A 20,075-nucleotide genomic window follows, 5' to 3' on the forward strand; every position below is an offset into this window, starting at 1 on the left:
TTCTAATCAGGATGCAAAGAATAAATGACTCTTATTCCCTCATCCCCCAACTCCCAAGATGCATCAGTGGGCAAGTGGGCTGGTGATCAGAAGCTATTAATATATAAAAAGACCATTCTCTGATGTTTGCAAGAACATCTGCCTTAAGAGCGGAGGAGGCAGAGCCCCTTACAGCATGGCAGCACTGGGGCTGGCCTCGATGTTGTTTGGTTGCTCAGCCATGTTCCGACTCTGCAACGCCATGGACTGCAGCCCTCCAGGCTCCTCTGTCCATGGGACTTTCCAGGCAAGAATACTGGAGTGGGTTGCCATTTCTACCTCCAGAGGATCTTCCCGACCAAGGGATCGAACCTGAGTCTCCTGTGTCTCCTGCATTGGCAGGTGGATTCTTTACCACTGAGCAACCAGGAAGTCCAGGAAAGCCCTGGACTTGTGTGCATGTGTGCAAAAGTGTGTGCATGTTAGCAAACGCCGGACGTGTGCATGCAGGGCTGGGAGCTGCAGGGGATCCGCACCGATGTGGGCTGCCTCTTCCCAAGAGAAGGACCGTCTGCTACGCAAGTTCTTGTATGAGAATACGGGTTTTACTGAAAATAAGGAAACTGCAGGGGCATGAGAAGTTATTTTATGAGTTTCCACTCTCTCGTTCTCTCTTCATCCCGGACGGGCCCTCCTGGAGCAGCCACTTCCACCTCCCCACAACTGCCCCCGCCCACCCTCACTCACTGCATGGGCTTGCTTATTCTCTCTCTAGCTCATTTGGTTGGTTGGTTGGTTTGGTTTGGTGGGGACTCTTTCTCCATCCTCTCTTGGACCATTTTCTCCCTGATCTCCCTGCCCCCAAAAGAGAAACAGCCTTCGATGTCCTTTGGTGATGAGTGGTTAAACACTACATGGTACATCTTTCATGGAATAGCCCTCAGCAATCCAGAGGGAGGTTGGGTATCCATACACCCAACAACATGGATGAATTTCCAGAGAGTTATGCTGAGCAAAAAAGACATATGGACCACAACCCCATTTATAAAATATTCTTGAAATGGTAAAATTATAAAAAGGGAACAGACCACTGGTTGCCAGGGTTGAGGGAGAGGAGACAGTGGGTAGGAGGGCGCATGGGTTATGAAAGGGCAGACTAAGACGCCCTGCTGGTGAAGGAAATGAAGCACACCTTGACTGTGGTGATGGATACGCAAACGCACTCCTGGGATACAAGTGAACAGAACTGCGTGCGTGTGCGCCTGTGTGCACACACACACCAATGAATATACATAAAAGCGCAGCGGTCAGTATTCTGGTTGTGATATCTTACTATGCGTCTGCAAGATGTTACTTTTGGGGAGGTGGCATTAAGGGTACACAGGATTTCTCTGATTTATTTCCTACAACAAATGAATTTCCAATTACCTCATAATGAAAATTTAATTGGGAAAAAAAGTGAAGGATAAAGAAAGACTTTTCTCAGACAAACAAAAACAGAGGGCATTCATTGCCAGGAGAGGTACCCTGCAGGGGATGCTGAAAGGAGTTTTTCAAGCAGGAGGAAAGTGACGGAGATCAGACACTTGGCGCTGCAAAAGGCGGAGATGAGTGTGGAAGAAGGAAGAAACGGAGCCAAAAGCACATCTTTGGCTTTTCTTATTCTCTACTGATCTAAATTCCTAGCTGGGACTTTGCAGCTTTCTTCTTAGACTTTGAAGCTAATTCTTTGGGCCAGTGTCAAGCATGTTTCTTGAAAGCTCGCAGGCTTCAGGCAGACTCTGTGTTCTTAGGCCCATGGCAGGAAGACACAAGGGTCTCCCAAGGGTGCCCCAGCTTCTCCCAGGCACGGTGCTCACTGTCCCTGAGGAACCACGACGGTATCTGTGGGCCCACGGAGCCCTCGGCACCTGGACGCTCTCCAAGGCCACGCACAGCCTCAGTTCTGCCGTTTAGTGCGCTGTGACCTCCGGCAAGGTACTTAGCCTCCCTGGTTCCAGGTTTCGTAGTTTTTGCAGTCGTCGTGCTGGGCCCTCACTGCTCTGCAGGGCTTCCTCCAGCTGCGGTGAGGGAGGGCTACTCTCCACGGGTGTGCGCAGGCTTCTCCTCATGGTGGCTCCTCACTGCAGGGCACAAGCTCCAAGGCGCGTGGGCTCAGCAGGTGTGCTGTACGAGCTTAGTCGCTCTGCGGCAGGTGGAATCTTCCCAGACCAGGGACCTAACTCATGTCGCCTGCACTGGAAGGTGGATTCTCAGCCACTCTACCACCAAGGAAGTCCCAGGTCTCATACTTAACAGTACTTTTCCGGGCTGTGGTGGCAGTTATAAGATATGGGATAGAGCCTGCCACATGGGTGCTAAAACATGTTCCTCCCTTACTAAGATGTATATGACCACTCCTCCTACTGGGTAGACAGCTGGCACTCACAGAGGAGATCCCATTCCTTGACAAAATTTGCAGGTGAGGCCACCGTGCTTTGTCCTCTCCTGAAAGCCGGTACTTGGCAGGGAGGCAAACGTAACTATCACTTCTCAGTTGTCCTCAAAACTCAGGCTGGGGATAAGCTTCATAGGAGGCCCCGAAGTTTAAGGAAACAGTTCTAGACCCAAACCACCTAAAGAAACAGTCACCCTGACACCTCCCTCCTCCCCAAACCCCTTGAGAGTAGAACTCTTGTGCTGCCTTCTCAAAGCTCCACAAACTTGGCATCTTGGCTTTAATACAATTCTACAGTCCATTCTCTAGAGACCCAGTAGTCAAAACAGCATCTTTAAAATGAAAATCATTTTTCTGGTTCCATATATATATATATATATATAGGTTAATATATGATATTTGTTTTACTTTTTCTGACTTACTTCACTCTTTATGACAGGCTCTAGGTTCATCCATGCGTGCTCTGTTGCTAAGTCATGTCCGATCCACATCTCTACAAATGACCACCTTTCGTTCTTTTTATGGCTAGAAAAATGGCACAGATGAACTTATTTGCAGTGCAGGAATACAGATTCAGACAGAGAAAAGATGTGTGGACACAGAGAGGGAAGGGGAAGGTGGGATGAATTGGAAGAGCAATGTTAACATATATGCACGACCAAGTGTAAAATGCAGAAGGAAATGGCAACCCACTCCGTATTCTTGCCTGGAGAACTCCATGGACAGAGGAGCCTGGCAGGCTACAGTCCACGGGGTTGCAAAGAGTCAGCTCTGAGTGACTAATGCTGTAACACTGTTTGTGTAAAAGACAGCCAGCGGGAAGTTGCTGCGTACCACAAGGGGTTCAGCATGGGGCTCTGTGATGACCCAGGGGGGTGGGGGGGGTGGGCGGAAGGCTCAAGAGGGAGAGGATATATGTGTATTTATAGCAGATTCACTGCATTGTACAGCAGAAACTATCACAACATTATAAACTAATTCTGTTGTTGTTCAATCACCAAGTTGTGTCCAACTCTTCATGACCCCATGGACTGCAGCACGCCAGGCTTCCCTGCACCTCGCCATCTCCCAGAGTTTGCCCAAGAAAGCAATTATCCTCCCAATTTTTAAAAATAAATTAATAAATAAAATGAAAATCAGGCTGTGTCAGGCTTCCACTCCCTAAATTCACACAGTGGCTCATGCTGTACTTGAAACAAGAGCTGTTCATCAAGAAGGCTTGTTCACAAAGCCCCAGACCTGACCCAGCCTCCTCTCCCTCTGCTTCTGTGGGGGCTCACATCATTCCAGCCACCCTCACTTTCTCTCTGGCTTTCAAATCCATGAGTGCCTCAGGGCCTTTGCACTTGCTGACTCTCTGCTCTCTCTTGACCTGAGCTCGTCTCCAGTGTCAGCAGGCAGGCTTCCCTGACCGTTGTCTAAAACAGATGCCCTTCCTCCCCTGCAGCAGCCTTCTCTCCCCTCTCTGTTTGTCCCACGCACTCCCCACAATCTGAAAATGTCACATCATTTACATATTTACTTGATTTTTTGGGGGGAGGGGTGCTTCTAATTCTTGCCTGTTTCCTCCTTCAAGAACATCAGTTCCGTGGGACGAGGGACCATGACTGAAGTCCCTAGTGCCCAGATCTGGGCCAGACATGTGGTGTGGGTGGTTTCTAATACTGATTTGTAAGCAGAGAACTGTTCCTCCCCTCCTGGCACAAATAACTCATGCCTGAATAGGCTCCTGATCCCTAAAGAACCATCAGTGGATCCCAAGCCATCCCCAGACCACACTCTGGGAAGCTTGCCCAAGGGAAATGAGCCCACGACCCCAGACAGTCATGTCTGGTGTTAGGGCCTGAACACGACGACTTTTCAGGCCAGGCTGGGGGCCCAGGCAAGAGGTGCTAAGTAAGGGGCCACTGAGCCTGCCATCCGCATGTGTCGCATGTGCAGTCACGTAGCCAGGCTGTTTGGGATTAGGGAGCGGTGCCAAGTCAGCTGACACTAAGGCCAGGGGATTGTACCTGGGAAAGATTTATTTCTCCTGCTCCATATCTCATGTCACCCTCACGTCCCCTCCCCCTCCCCTGCTGGCTGAGCTGCAGAGCACTCCCTCCGCGGTCATACTTCAGCCAAGACCAGAGCCCCCTGCTCCCCACCAATATGTACAGATGTCTGGGTATCCAGGAAGGAACATTTGTCAGGAGGCTCCAGGAGACAGATGACTATTCCATAAAGATTTCATTTTTGTTGGAGTCCATCCACGTCTCTACATTGTCATGAAAAGTCAATAGGAAACTTCCATTTAGAAAAAAAAAAAAAAGAGGCACAATTAAAAAGAAATAGGGACAGCTCCAGGAGAGGTTGAAGATTAAAGACCGAGAGGCCCAGCACAGGCAGGGGAATTTTATGAGCTACCACAGAAAGAAACACACACCACACAGAAAGTGTGCCCAGCAGAGACTTGTCTTGGCAGCCGTAGCTGAGTCAAGCTGGCCAGTCTGGAGTGCTGATCTCTGCAAACCCTAGCACGGAGGGCAGGAGCTTGGGGTCTGCTCCTATTGCCTGGTCTCTAGCTGGAGAGGGGCTCGGACCCCCAAGAAACACTGCAGCTGCCACTGTCCAGAGCCACTGGGGCATTGCTGCTGCTGCTGCTAAGTCACTTCAGTCGTGTCCAACTCTGTGTGACCCCATAGACGGCAGCCCACCAGGCTCCCCCCTCCCTGGGATTCTCCAGGCAAGAACACTGGAGTGGGTTGCCATTTCCTTCTCCAATGTGTGAAAGTGAAAAGTGAAAGTGAAGTCGCTCAGTCGTGTCCGACCCTTAGCGACCCCACAGACTACAGCCAACCAGGCTCCTCCATCCATGGGATGGACTGGGACATTGGACCTCTGAAAAGGTAGAGACATGCCCACCTGGGAGCCACAGAGGTCAGCAGCCTGGGGCAGATTAAACCTTCGTAGGTTCAGAATCTAGGACTCTTCTGAGATGCTCTTGAATCAGCCCTTAAGGAATTTTCCAGATTCCAAGAATATGGAGTTAGACTTGCTCAGGTTTGAGAGATTGAATATACAAATGGACAATATATAAAATATAAAAATAGAACTCTGGGATTTCCCCGGTGGTCCAGTGGTTAGGACTCTGTGCTTCCACTGCAGGGGGCACAGGTTCGATCCCTAGTCGGGGAACTAAGATCCCGCATGCTGTGGGCATAGCCAAATTTTTTTTTTAATTAAATAAAAGCAGAATTCTGACCCATAACCTATAGCAACCTGCCCAGGAAACCAAGCCCTTATTCACAGCCAACAGCCCAGAAAACCAGCCTGCTCTAAGTCAGACTCACAGGAACCCAGATTGCTATTTTGCTTGACAATCCAGGAAGATAAACAGTCATTGCTGTAACCATCAGCCAAAATGGCCAGGACTTGATTAATCACTGACAGCTTCTGTAAGTTTTGTCCCCACATCCAACTTAGGACCAACACGAGAAAGCCAGATATAAGCCCTAATCAATTACACAGGATATCCGGTCCTATGTACCCTGCCTCCAGATCCACTGCGCCAACAGGCTCCAGATCCACTACGCCAACAGCCTCCAGATCCACTACGCCAACAGCCTCTGATCCCTTCTCACCCCTCCCCACAATAAAGCTTTCCCATCCCCCTGCCTTTGAGTCTCTGCTACATGCAAGTGATGGTGGCTGACCCCCTTTCTCTAGCAAGCTCTGAATAAATTGGCTGATCTTCGAGTCTTCCCACAGGTTAAATGCCCCTCCTACCTGTTAGCGGTGCTGCCTTATCAGATCACTTTCAGACTCTGAGCCTCTGTCTGGGCATCTCAGTCATGAGTCAATGGCAGTGGTTGCCTCCATAGCTGGTCACAAAGGATTCATGAGGTCATTCATGTACGGCTCCTGGCAGAATACCTGGCATACAGTTACTGCTCAATGAATACTGACCACCATTTTTATTATGATGTCATTGCTAATCACCCTTCAAGAACCTTAGAGATGATCTCCTTGAACCGTTCTGATGACCAATCTGGGAGGAATGAAAGCTAAGTCAATTGAGATTCATTGGTTTCAAGCTTTATATTAAAGTGGAAGCTTGGAGTTTAGTGAGCAGCCAGGACCCTTTGGAGAGGAAGCTGATGGGACCTGGAAATTCAGTATCTCCACTGAAGTGAGTGGAAGAAAGCCAAAGGGACTTCTGTCTACAGGGCAGGACTTAATACTAGGCTCTTAACCAACTTTGTGGATTATGCAGGAATTATCAGGCCCATTTCACAGATAAAGAAACTGAGGCTCATAAGAGGTTAAGTGAATCTCTCAGTCACATGGGTAGGTCTTGAATCCTAAGGTGCTTGGGATTAGAATAAGCCAGGGAGAGGGAGTCTTCCCATAGAGTGTGGAGGCCACAGAATCAGAGACAGTGCAGGACAGGGACAGTGTCAGTAGGTTCCAGCAAGGGTCCTGGCAGAGAGAGCCCAGTGACCCAGACAGACCAGGGGGACCAGACATGAGCAATGGGCTGCAGCTGCAGTCGGTCAGCCTTGGTCTCTTGTGTGGGCTTCTGGGCAGGACTGGAGGGACAGGGTGAGCTCCTGAGCAAACGCTCAGGTCAAAGAGCCAGGCTCAAGGGAAGAGGCTGGAGGGGTTCAGGAACCAGACCAAAGGCAGAGGGTGGCTTTTAGAACTTGGCTGCAAGACCAGCCAATGACCCAGATGACATTCAACTTACTAAACTGGCTCTTGAACTCCTCTGGACTAAGACAGGCCCCGCCCCCAGGTCTATAACCTTGGTGATCCGCAGGTGCAAACAGATGGCCAGGGCTGTGGGGGGCTGGGCAGGCGAGCCCAGAGGTCAATCTCACTCTAGTCTGTACACCCACACACATTTACAGACCTGCAGCAATGGTGCTGATCAGTAAGCAGGGAAGACATAACAAATGAATGCTGTCCTAGAACCAGCCTGGAAGGATATGCAGGAAACTGGTAACAGGAGAAGAAAATCAACTGTTGGATAAGAGTTAGGGGGCTTTTTGTGCTTGAAGATTTTTACAATGTGTATATATTAATTAAAAAAAAATAATTATGACAAAAGACTACCCTCGTTAATGAGGATAAAAAAATTACAGAGTTGAAAAGACAGTTGAAAGACCAAGAAAAGAAGTTGAAAGACAGTACAGGGACCCAAACCACAGTCTAGGAGGTACATCTGCTCTGTGTCTCAACACCCCTACCTGGGCACGGGGACAAGAATTGTGTGTCTTTGGCTCCAGTAAGAAAAGCCTGGATGAAGAGCATGTACAGGCCAGGGCCAAGGGGGCAGGGGGTAGCTAGGCTCTCCTTTCGTCTTAATAAATGGAAAATTGGGATCTCTTTTAGCAATTAGAAATGTATACTAAACACGGAGAAAGGAAGCAAAATAATAATTGTAAAACGATGATGGCTCACATTTACATAGTACTTTCTATACAAACTGTAAATGTGCATATGTGCTCAGCTGCTTGGTCATGTCTGACTCTTTGTGACCCCATAGTCTGTAGCCCAGCAGATTCCTCTATCCATGGGGTTTTCCCGAAAAGAATACTGGAGTGGGTTGCCATTTCCCTCAACACGGCAGGTCCTGTTAAAGAATTTCTTACATAACAGCTGGCACTCCCCAGGTGGTCCAGTGGTGAAGACTTTGCACTTCCACTGCAGAGGGCATGGGTTTGATCCCCAGTCAGAGAACTAAGATCCTGTATGCCAGGGGTGGGGGAAGGGAGAATTTTTCAAACATAATAGCTAATACCATCCTAATAACAATGAGATAGGTACTATTATTGTCATATTCTACAGATGAGGAAGCTGAGGACCAGACAAGCAATTTACCCAAGATCACACAGACAGTATGTGTTGCAGCTGGGATTAAGCCAGGTATTCTGGCTTCAGGGCCCACACATATTTTCATATGTGTCCTGATAAAAGAAATTTTCACATATTGAGGTCTGGGGAAGTCATTCTGCCTTATACATGAGTTAACCTGAATTTCATGCTGACTATCATAGCCTGTTTGTGGCGTATGAAACATACACTGTAGATCTACTTTAATTAAAAAAGAAAAAGGTTCAATGGCCAGAAGTAAAGCATGTCGATGTTAAAAATAAAGATCAAATGCTTCTTCCTATGATGCCCCTGCTGGTCCTCCTTTGATGATATGACTCTCCTCCCAGGTGCCAAGGCCACTCACTTTATACATGCTGATCTAATTTTTTTAAACCTTGAAGGACTGTATCCATGACTCGTTTAATGTTCTTTGTTCTGACAACATATTAAACTGCTGAAAACCATGCTTCTCCCAAGCAGATCCTCTGAGAGGTTGTCTTCTGGGCTATACAGTCCTCAGTTTGGCTCAAATAAAACTTCTTTTTGATTCTGATTATAGATTGTTTATCAATTATTTCTGTCAATAGTCCAAAGGATTCAGTTTCTCAAATCCTTTTGTTTGAAGAGCTCAGATGAAACTAGGGGGGAAAAACACACAATTCACAGATCCAAATGGACTAGCCTGAAGTCTAAGAGGTCCCCTGGCCCTGTTTTCACCCCACATATAATTCCTTAAGAGACTGTCCTAGTGGATCTGAAGCCCCAGCGGGAATTGCCTACCTGGCGCAGAGGACTGCAGGGCCTGGATGGGGAACAGACCCCTTTCCCATCTTACCTGTGAATGCCCCGCCCTCAGGCTTGGCATCCCACAGCTGGAGAGGCCTCCGGCCCGGCTGCCTCCAACCTTGTTCTCTGGATAGATGAGCCAGGTCCCAGACTGAAAGGAGAGCTCTGACTGAGTCCACCAGGCTCATGGTGGAGGAGACAGGCTACCCGGCCTCCTGCTGGTGTCCTGGACCTGTCATCAAAGATTGCTGAACTCTGCTTCCCTCATGGTCCAGCAGTTACAAATCCGCCTTGTAACGCAAGGGACACCGGTGTGTCGATCTCTGGTCCAGGAAGATGCCACAGAGCAACTAAGGCTATGCGCCACAACTACTGAGCCTGTGCTTAGAGCCTGGGAGCCACAGCTACTGAAGCCTGCAGGCCCTCGAGCCTGTGCTCCACAACTGGGGAAGCCACCGCAATGGGAAACCGGCACAGCGCAACCAGAAGCAGCCCTCGCTCACTGAAACTAGAGAAAAGACCCACCCGGCACAGCCAAAAACAAGTTAAACAGAAAAATAAAAATTTTAAAAAGAGCAAACTGAACTTTTTTTAAGTTGATCTAAGTCCTTTTAAATCCATAAGACTTTGACAAAGTCTCTGTGACTTCATGATTGCTGCCTCCGATAGGGATACCGATTTTCCTGGAAAAAAGAAAGTGCTGAAATAGACCTAAGTTTAGCTACAGAATATACATACTAAGGAATATATCCCAGTTGCCTGGATGTTGGAGGAGTGATAAAAGGAAAAACAAGCTATGTGTTTACATGACTCCAGTCATTTCCGGCGATTACGAAAGATGGGAAGTGTCTGCCTTTAGAAATCTAGGAAACAGGACTGAAGTGAATCCATACACACAAAACCAAATCCAGTGTCAAAATATAAGAAATGAACAGTGCAGCAAAAAAAGAAAACCTAGTAAGATGCAATGGGTCTGTGAAAATCTGTGCACCTAGACTCCAGAGGCATTTTCTTGCTTCTGAAAGTTAGTGACAAGGGAATCACGGGCACTTCAAAGAACACAGCTGCCCATCCTACCATGAAAATGCTCCCAGGATAAGCTCTTCTTCTCCCAGTTCACTGTTTCGTGTTTTTCTTTCTGAACCACGGTAGATAGGACAATTACTCCTTCACAGTTAAGATGTATGTCAGTGATGAGAACAAAGTCTGATGTTGGGTTTTGATTTCTGCACCCACAGTGGGAGTAATTCTGTGGAACTCCAGGCAAGTTCTTTGATCTCTTTGTGTTGTTGTTGTTGTTTAGTCCCTAAGTCGTGTCCAATTCTTTGTGACCCCATGAAATGCAGCCCACCAGCTCCTCCATCCATGGGATTTCCCAGGCAAGCAAACTGGAATGGGTTGCCGTTCCCTTCTCCAGGGGACTTTCCTGACTCAAGGATCAATCCTGCATCTCCTACATTGCAAGTAGATTCTTTACTGCTAAGCCACCATGGAAGCCCTTGATCTCTTTGCGCCTAAGTAAATAAAGACATTTAAGCCATAGCCGACAAAGTTATCCAGATAAAGAGACACTCAAAGATGAAATCTAAATTCATCGGCAGGTAATGCCCATCACTGCTCAAAGGGTCCAGGGCCACCAGCAATTCCTTTGATTCACCTTCTACTCAAGGTTCCTAGTTCATAAAAGCCACACTTCACTTATCAGTGATAATGCATTTTGCCTGTTTGAGTTGGCCAAAAACGTAAATAAACTATCAAGCAGAAGTCCTGGTTGATTACTTTTCCAGAAAGTTATCAAAAGAAATCAATGTTTCCATGAAAAATAGGATGTCATTTTAACCAAAAGTATTAGTTGCTCAGTCATGTCCTACTCTGAGATCCCATGGACTATAGCCCACCAGGCTCCTCTGTCCATGGGATTTCGCAGGCAAGAATACTGGGTAGCCATTCCCTTCTCCAAGGGGATCTTCCTGACCCAGGGATCAAACCTGGGTCTTCTGCATTGCAAGCAGACTCTTTGATGTCTGAGCCACCAGGGAAAAGTTAACCAAAAGTAATGTCACTCAAAATGGGTTAACTATATATTTCATATTTGGAAACAGTGTTTATAACTTACAAAAATTGTCCTTCTTGTATACTACCTTCCAGAATCCTTTTGAAATCCAAGGACCTTGAACTTGGAATTACTGTATGTGGTGGTCTCAAAGATTCTAACATTCATGATACTTAGCTTCAGATATTCTGGATGCCAAGGGGGAGGATAGATATTAAGAACTCTCATCCACTACCAGTGAGAATATAATTTGGTACAATATTTGTGAAGGTCAATTTTGCAATACATTTTAAAATCCTTAAATGGGTATAGAAGAAGTTCTAGTTCTGATAATGGTGGATGGAGTAGCTCCTTCCTACTAGACCAAACCTCCTGAAGATAACAAGTAAAAACCTGAAACAAAATATTTTAGAAAGGAACGATGTGAAAGCACTGGAGAGCAACCAGAAGCAGGCAGAAACCAAAGGGGACTTTGACCTTTGAAAAAAGGAACCACACAGGATGAGACCTATGTTTAGACAGTTTTCTGATGAGGGCACTCCTCAGCCTGCCAGACAGAAAGCTGCAATCTTAACTGTTTGAAGAGTCAGAGGACAGAGTTCAGGGCTGAAAATCAAAGACCTAGATCCTGAAAGAAGCTAAAAATTTTAAAAACTGAATAAAGATTTCAAATGCTGAGAGAGACAAGAATGTGGAGTTTGAATCTTGCCAACTTTTCCAGGAGAGATTTCATAAACACCTTGAACATTTTATTGATATCCAGAGAAGAAGAGGAGAGATGATCAAAGATTATGTCCCAAGACCGAAGATATTTCCCTCAGATTAAGCAAACTATCAAAAACAGGCCCATTTTTAAGAGTAACAATCAATGAACACAATACTGTAAAGCAATTATCCTTCAATTTAAAAAAAAGTCAAAATCAAGCTACCATAACTTCAAGTTGATATCCCATAATTACCTGCCTGTTATCATCAAAGACAGACAAAAGATACAGAATCTCTAAACCCACTGTTCACAAAAATACAATAAAAAATTTCTAGATATGCAAAGAAACAGAAAAATGTGACACATACTCAAGAAAAAAAAATCAAGCAATAGAAACAGAACTCTAAGGTAACCTAGATGTCGGAATCAGCAGACAAGAAATTTATAGTAGCTATTCTAAATAGATTTGAGGAATTAAAGGAAAACACTGCCATGATGGGCTCCCAGGTGGCTCAGTGGTAAAACAAACAAACAAAAACCTGTCAATGCAGGAGACTGGGGTTCCATCCCTGGGTTGGGAAGATCCCCTGAAGAAGGAAATGACAACCCACTTCAGTATTCTTGCCTGGGAAATCCCATAGATAGGGGAGCCTGGTGGGCTACAGTCCATGGGGTCACAAAGGGTCAGACATAACTTAGTGACTAAACAACAACAACATTTTCATAAAACAGGTAGAGAATCTCAGCAGAGCAATGGAAACAATTCTTTAAAAAGAACCAAATGGAAGTTCCAGAACTGACAAGACTCAGAAATGAAAAAGTCAGTGGATACCCCTAACAGAAAAATGGGTAAGTAAACTAGAAGACAGGCCAATACAAATAAGCCAATCTTTTTTGTATGTGTAGATGGTCTTTAATTGCCCTGTAAGCTGCCTTCAAAAAGATTATGCCATTCAGTATATATATAAAGGCACAGGAACCGAGCAATGTGACCTGTGATAAATCTAAAGCAAAAAGAGCTCTTTTAGAAAGAAACTGAGAACTTCCCTGGCAGTCCCGTGTTTAAGACACTGAGCTCCTAAGATAGGGGTCATGGGTTCGATCCCTGGTTGGGGAACGAAGATCCCACATGCTGCACGGCGTGGCTGTGGAAAAGAACTGTGTGGTCAAAAAGCATTCTCTCATGGTTTAATTGGTGATACCTTTACTCAAAGAAGCCAGTCTCAAAAACACAAAACAAAGCACATTTTTTAAAATGAAAGAGCTTCAGTGACATTTGGTACAATATCAAGCATTCTAATATAAGTGTAATTGGAATCTCAGAGAGGAAGAGAGGGAAAACGAGCAGGAAAAGCATTTGGAAAATATGGCCGAAAATGTCCTAAACCTGATGGAAAACACCAACTTCTAAACTCAAGAATCTTAATAAATTCCAGGGAAGATAAACATACACACTCACCACAGAAAGGTATGTCATAGTTAAACTGCTGAAAAATAAACAGCCTTAACCAGCCAGAGAAGAAAATGACACAGATACGAAGGACCAATAACAGGAATCATGTCTGAGTTTATGAGGAGCAATGAAGCAGGAGATCGTGAGATGATAAGATAATGAAATGATTGGCGCTGAAGTTCTACATCCAGTAAGATACATTCTTCCAAAAATTCAAGAAACAGACATTCTTAGCCAGCTGAAGCTGAGCGATTTCTTCATCAGGAAATGTGAAAGGAAGCTATTCAGACTGATGAGAAATGACAGCAGGAGGAAACCTGAGTCTTCAACATGGGGAAAAGATACCAAACATGGCAAATATGTGAGCAAAATAAAATACTACCTTTTTGTCCTTCTGCAATTTATTTTAGAGACAACTAGTAACTGTTTTTGCCATGACATCACAATCTCTGACCAACTGGAATTAGACCTTATCAACAAGTATCTAGAAAATCTTCAAATAAAAATTGAGCAACACATATTTAGGTTTACCATTTATAACTTAAAAGTGAAATCCTGAAGCTATGAAACCCGTGGAAGATCTTTGCAGTCTTGGGGCAGACAAAGATTTCTGAACATGACAGGGCACACGGGTCCACTCTGGCACCCGCACTGTGTCCTGGAAAAGGAAAAGGGGAAAAGAAACCTTGGGCAATGTCAAAACCTTAGATCTCACTGTCTAAGTTTTACAGTTAGCTTTTACTAATTGAGGACTCTTCAGGTAGTAAAATGAAATATTTGGTTGCTACCAGTAGGAAAAGGACTTAGAGTTCAAGATGAACTTAGATATTTTTAAAAATGAAAGGTTTTGTTTTATTTTTTGCCCTTCTGACATGCAATTGAGTTATTTGTGCATTTCTAGAAGATTAAAATGTGAGGAGTGACCCATGGAGAAGCAGCCTCAGGGAAGGAAGAAAAGGAAACAGTGGCTGGAGATCTCAAGGACTCCAAATCTAGATTCCAGGGTCCCTTTACACTGCGGTGTAGTTCTGGTAATAAGATGTAGCCCACTAAGCTTCGTTGAGCTGTACTGGCTCAAAGCAAGCTGCTCTCCCTTTGAAATTCAAACAGAACCCCGTGCAGTTTTATCTCTAGAGAAAGGGTATTTTCTTATATATATGGCTTCACTACTGGCTCAGACAGTAAAGAATCTGCCTGCAATTCGGAGACCTGGGTTCGATCCCTGGGTTGGGAAGATCCCCTGGAGGAAGACAAGGCAACCCACTCCAGTATTCTTGCCTGGAGAATCCCCATGGACAGAGGAGCCTAGGGGGCCACAGTCCAGGGGTTGTAGAGTCGGACACAACTGAGCAACTAAGCACAGCACGCACACACACGTGTGTTTGTGTGTGTCTGTGTGTGTATTTAAATATATATAAATTGTATATTTAAGTTTGAAAGTGAAAGTCACTCAGTCATGGTCAACTCTTTCTAACTCCATGGACTATACAGTCCCTGGAATTCTCCAGGCCAGAATACTGGAGTGGTAGCCTTTCCCTTCTCCAGAGGATCTTCTAACCCAGGAATTTAATCGGGCTCTCCTGCATTGCAGGTAGATTCTTTACCAACTGAGCTATCAGGGAAACCTCATATTTAAGTTTATATATATTTAATATATAAATTTATGTATGTGTGTCCATGCTAAGTTGCTTCAATATATATAGAATGTCAATGTCATTATACATAAATATATAAAACATAAATATATAGTATAAATTTTATACAATAAATTATATATTAAATATATAATTTTATTTATTATATAAGTATATTTTAATATGTAAATTCTATATTAATTATGAATATATTTAATATAGGAATTCTTTATAAATGTATGTTTAATATATAAATTATATATATTTAATTTAAGTATAGTTGATTTACAATGTATATCAATCTCTCCTGTACAGTCAAGTGACATAGTTAAATACATAGATATTTTTTCATATTCTTTTCCATTATGGTGTATCACAGGCTGTTGAATATACTGTAGGACCTTGTTGTTTATCCATCCTATGTGTAACAGTTTATATCTGCTAATCCCACGTTCCTAGTCCTTCCCTGAGAAAGGATATTTTCTACACTGACTCAGTACCAATTCTGAGAAACTTGTCTGCGTTTTTTTGCATATTAAAATGCATTGTCATTGATAAGTGAAACTCTTAAGGGTCCAGTGGGATCCTAAAGGTTTTGAAGCATTCACCTCCCACAGAGTCCACAGCCCTGGAAAAGCTCTGGCTTCTGCTCCCGGAGGGGATGGTAGGGTCGTCCTTGTCCCTGTTCTCATTACCCACCCTGAGCATAACCAGCGGGCGACAGAGACATCCCAGTGGCCCCAGGGGACCGAGGCTCTTTCATCACTAGAGAATTCTAGAGACAGGTTGGAACCTGAGTGACTGGCCATCCTGGCTGCCCTGCGACTGTCCCTGCTTCAGCTTTCAGAGTCCATATCTCAGGAGGTTTCTCAGTCACCCTGCCAGCAGGTCAAGAGCTGTCCGTCGGAGGCTGTACCCTCTCCCCAGGGCAGCTGCTTCCTGTCCCAAAGCCTCTGTTCAAAAGACTTCTAGGTATGGATGCCCCCCCGCCCCTGCCTGCTTCAGTCTTTTCTCCTGGCTTTGAGCTCTGCTCGATGTCATCCACCCCATCTCATGCCTCCTTGGATCTCAGCTACAATCACTCTGGGCTCTTCTTGGTACCTCCAGCCTGAGGACACCAGGCTAGTTTCCCAGAAGACCCATAATTTAAGACTTACTAACAACTGTAAGTTATGTGCAAATTTCACAGCTAACCATTCTGATGACAAAGAACATTTACTTGTTGTTGTTGTTGTCTTTAGATCTATGTCATTCAAAACGCTTTAAAACTGTACAGTACCAGCATTCACTGTCCGCTTCTGGGCCCTCTTCAGTTCAGTTCAGTCCAGTCGCTCAGTCGTGTCCGACTCTCCGCGACCCCATGAATCACAGCACGCCAGGCCTCCCTGTCCATCACCAACTCCCGGAGTTCACTCAAACTCATGTCCACAGAGTCGGTGATGCCATCCAGCCAGCTCATTCTCCGTCGTCCCCTTCTCCTCCCGCCCTCTGGGCCCTCTTACCTTCGAGTAAAAGCCCGAGCCAGGGATTCGCGTTTCTGCTCTGTTTCCGGTCCATGGGAGTCCTAAAGTGGTCAAACAGAGAGACAAAACAAAAAGGACATGAGCAATGTTCGCTGCTCTCCAGCTGAGTCTGGGGGCTCACTGCTGAAGCCATACCTGTAGTTTTAAATGGCATGGCAGTCCACTGGCAAGAAGGCTGGTTTGGACTGCAACAACCTTCATTTACTCATTCATTCAACAAATATGCGTTGCATGTCAAGGTGCTTTGGAGATGAAACTGAACCAGAACCCTGCCAGCCTTCATTAAGGTCCCGGCCTGTTGTTACTAACCCTTGTGCCCACTTCTGTATCTTCTGCGTCCTTCACACAGCAGGGTATGTGGGAGTCCAGTGAGCAAATTCAAAGCTGAAGGAGAAGCAAAAGTCTTTTTTTGACCATCATGGGGGACCCTGCCTGGGTCTGAAAATTAAACAGACCGAGATTTAACAGGAGAAAAGCATACACATTTATTTAGTATGAACATTTTACATGATCTGGAAGCCATCATAAGGAAATGAAGACCCAAAGCAAAAGTTTAGACCTGAGAATTTTGTGCTGGGTTTGATGAGGAGTGCCCAGGTGTGGAGCTATGACAGGTGAAGGAATAGAGGTAAGTGTAATAAACTGGGGGAAGCTGAGCAAGGCCTGTTCATTAGGGTTCTTCTCCTTATCTTCAGAGATAAGGATGATCTTTCAGGTAAAGGGAGGGTGCCTCTCACAGGAGGATTTTACGACCTGTCTCAGGGAAGCAGTGCAAGTGGAGGTAGAAACGGGAAGCTGCTATTTTCTCGAGTCCCTTCATTTTAAAATATTCAATACGCCCAGGTGCCATATATTTTTGGGTGGTATATTCTGAATTTCTTCATGGCTCTGGCAATAATGATGTCACCTTATATAATCAAAGAGCCTATTGTTGGACAATAGGGAACTAGGAGCAAAAATGAGTCAAACCCATGCCATCCTTCATCACCACCCCTCCCCCAATGCACTCCCAGCACGCCCTTTGCTGACCAGCAGTCAGAGCCTTGATGCCAGGACCAGGTTTCCCAAATACATCAAGACATCTGTAAGATGGCCCTAAAATGAATCTTCAAGTCCTCCATCTATTCAACGCAGTTGACAATCCTTGTGGGCCTTCCTGCTGGCAAGTGGTAAAGAATCCACCTGCCAATGCAGGAGACATGGGTTTGATCCCTGGATCAGGAAGATCCGCTGGAGAAGGAAATGGCAACCCACTCCTGTATTCTTGCCTGGGAAATCCCATGGGCAGAAGAGCCTGGTGGGCTTCAGTCCATGGGGTGGCAAAGAGTCAGACATGACTGACAACAAAGACAGTCCTTGCCTCACAGGTTCTGGGTGCTAGTCACAGAATCCGCACCTGTGAGCTCCATCACAAAGGGCCTGTATGCTAAGAGACTGGAGGTTCCATGAATCATGGGGAAAGCTGAGTCGCTGGGTTTGGCAATGTGCAGGGGAGAGAACAGGAATGGCAAAAATAGGCCTGAGGCAGGAGTAATGTGGTCTAGGAGGGCACTGCTGAGTTGAATAAGGTAAGCCCCAAAGTCTCAGACAACAGCATCCCAACGACAGAGCTTGGTGGCATATCCCCCACTCCCACCCCCCAGCAAACCCCCAGACTATACAGAGAGAGGAGGCATTCAGAGCCACCCCTCCCCACGATACCACACAATGGAAGAAAGGGGTGTGACCCCAGAGGAAACGGGGTGCAGCAGACACAGGTAGCCCTGATACACTGCAGCTATCTTGACAAGGCTTCATTGCCTCTTTGAAACCAGGCTTCTCCAAGTACCGCTCAGGGGTACAGGCAGCCTCTAAAGGCTAGAACAGTCAAGGAAGCTGGGTCTCTTCTCTGTGTGTGTGTGTGCACACCCAGTCCTGTCTGACTCTTTGTGACCCTATGGACTCTAGTCCTCCAGGCTCCTCTGTCCATGGGATTTTCCACGCGTGAATACTGGAGCAAGTTGCCATTTCCTTCTCCAGGGGATATTCCTGAGCCAGAGATTGAACTCATGTCTCTTGCATCTCTTGCACTGACAGGTAGGTGCTTTACCAACTGAGTGATCTGGGAAGCCCTGTATCTCTAGAGCCTCCAAAAGAGAATGAGGGTTTGCCTTGAGCCAGTGAGATGGATTCGGGGTGCCTGGCCTCCAACACTGTCAGAGAATACATTTGTGTGAAGTCACCCAGGGTGTTTATACCAGCCAGAGGAAACAAAAACATCTTACATGACAAGCAGGAAGATAGAGAGGGACCAAGGGGCTCACTTGTTACATCCTAGGAATCCAGATCTTGCCTTCTGCTGGGTAGCATTCTCCTGGAGTCCCAACCCAGGACAAGTCCCTAAGAGGGAGGGTGCCCTGGGGTTCAGCAGAGCCCTGGGAAAAGCACTGGTCCTTCATCAGCTCCAAGAGGGCTGCTCACCAACCCTCAGCCTCCAGCACACGGGGCATTTTATGACTGTTCTGTATCCACTGATGCACCTGCCAGGGCACTGAGTGTAAATGGCCTAAGAGCTCTTGGGGCTGATCTGGGTGTCTCCATGGTCTCGATAAGTCTGAACTGGCGTATCCATTGTACGAACAAGTGCATACTGGAAACATCCAGATCACAGTAGGAGTTGCTGCAGACTCAGAAGGCAGAGGATAGTGAGGGTCCTGAGAGTTCAGTTCAGTTCAGTCGCTCAGTCGTGTCCGACTCTTTGCGACCCCATGAATCACAGCACGCCAGGCCTCCCTGTCCATCACCAACTCCCGGAGTTCACTCAAACTCATGTCCATCAAGTCGGTGATGCCATCCAGCCATCTCATTCTCTGTCGTCCCCTTCTCCTCTTGCCCCCAATCCTTCCCAGCATCGGACTCTTTTCCAGTGAGTCAGCTCGTCGTATGAGGTGGCCAAAGTATTGGAGTTTCAGCTTTAGCATCAGTCCTTCCAATGAACACCCAGGATTGATCTCCTTTAGAATGGACTGGTTGGATCTCCTTGCAGTCCAAGGGACTCCCAAGAGTCTTCTCCAGCACCACAGTTCAAAAGCATCAATTCTTTGGCACTCAGCTTTCTTTATAGTCCAACTCTCACATCCATACATGACCACTGGAAAAACCATAGCCTTGACTAGATGGACCTTTGTTGGCAAAGTAATGTCTCTGCTTTTTAATATACTATCCAGGTTGGTCATAACTTTCCTTCCAAGGAGTAAGTGTGTTTTAATTTCATGGCTGCAATCAGCATCCGCAGTGATTTTGGAGCCCAAAAAAATAAAGTCTGACACTGTTTCCACTGTTACCCCATCTATTTCCCATGAAGTGATGGGACCAGATGCCATGATCTTAGTTTTCTGAATGTTGAGCTTCAAGCCAACCTTTTCACTCTCCTCTTTCACTAGTAGCTGCTGTTACTCAAGGCATTTTGATCACTGAGCATCAGGCATGCTGGCTTTCACTGATATCCTCTGAAAGATGCACACACAAACGCAGGTGGGAACGAAACGTTTTCTGCTGCTCATTTCATCCCAGCCTCAGCCCAAATGTATTTATATCTCAAAATTTCTCAGCACAGTGGGGTGTGAAGCAGGGGGAGGGAGATGCTCTAGCAACACTGTAGGGGAG

At 45.9% G+C, this 20,075-nt stretch overlaps 1 long non-coding RNA gene across 2 annotated transcripts in view; it reads right to left on the reverse strand.

Moving 5' to 3' along the window:
• LOC148776259 (uncharacterized) overlaps positions 1–20,075 on the reverse strand; it is a 51,461-nt gene that overhangs the window by 24,638 nt on the left and 6,748 nt on the right. Inside the window, exons 1-2 of one of the 2 annotated variants that reach the window (XR_016038667.1) lie at positions 16,740–17,628; positions 16,410–16,471 (exon numbers count right to left, since the gene is read on the reverse strand). This is a non-coding gene — a long non-coding RNA (uncharacterized LOC148776259). Of the gene's footprint in view, positions 1–16,409; positions 16,472–16,739; positions 17,629–20,075 lie in introns of those variants that run through there. The other variant, XR_016038666.1, reaches the window with a different exon arrangement.

Source organism: Moschus berezovskii, chromosome 11 (assembly GCF_049115385.1).
Source record: "Moschus berezovskii isolate FMDL1 chromosome 11, NW_MosBer_1.0, whole genome shotgun sequence".
NCBI classification, from domain to species: Eukaryota; Metazoa; Chordata; class Mammalia; order Artiodactyla; family Moschidae; genus Moschus; species Moschus berezovskii.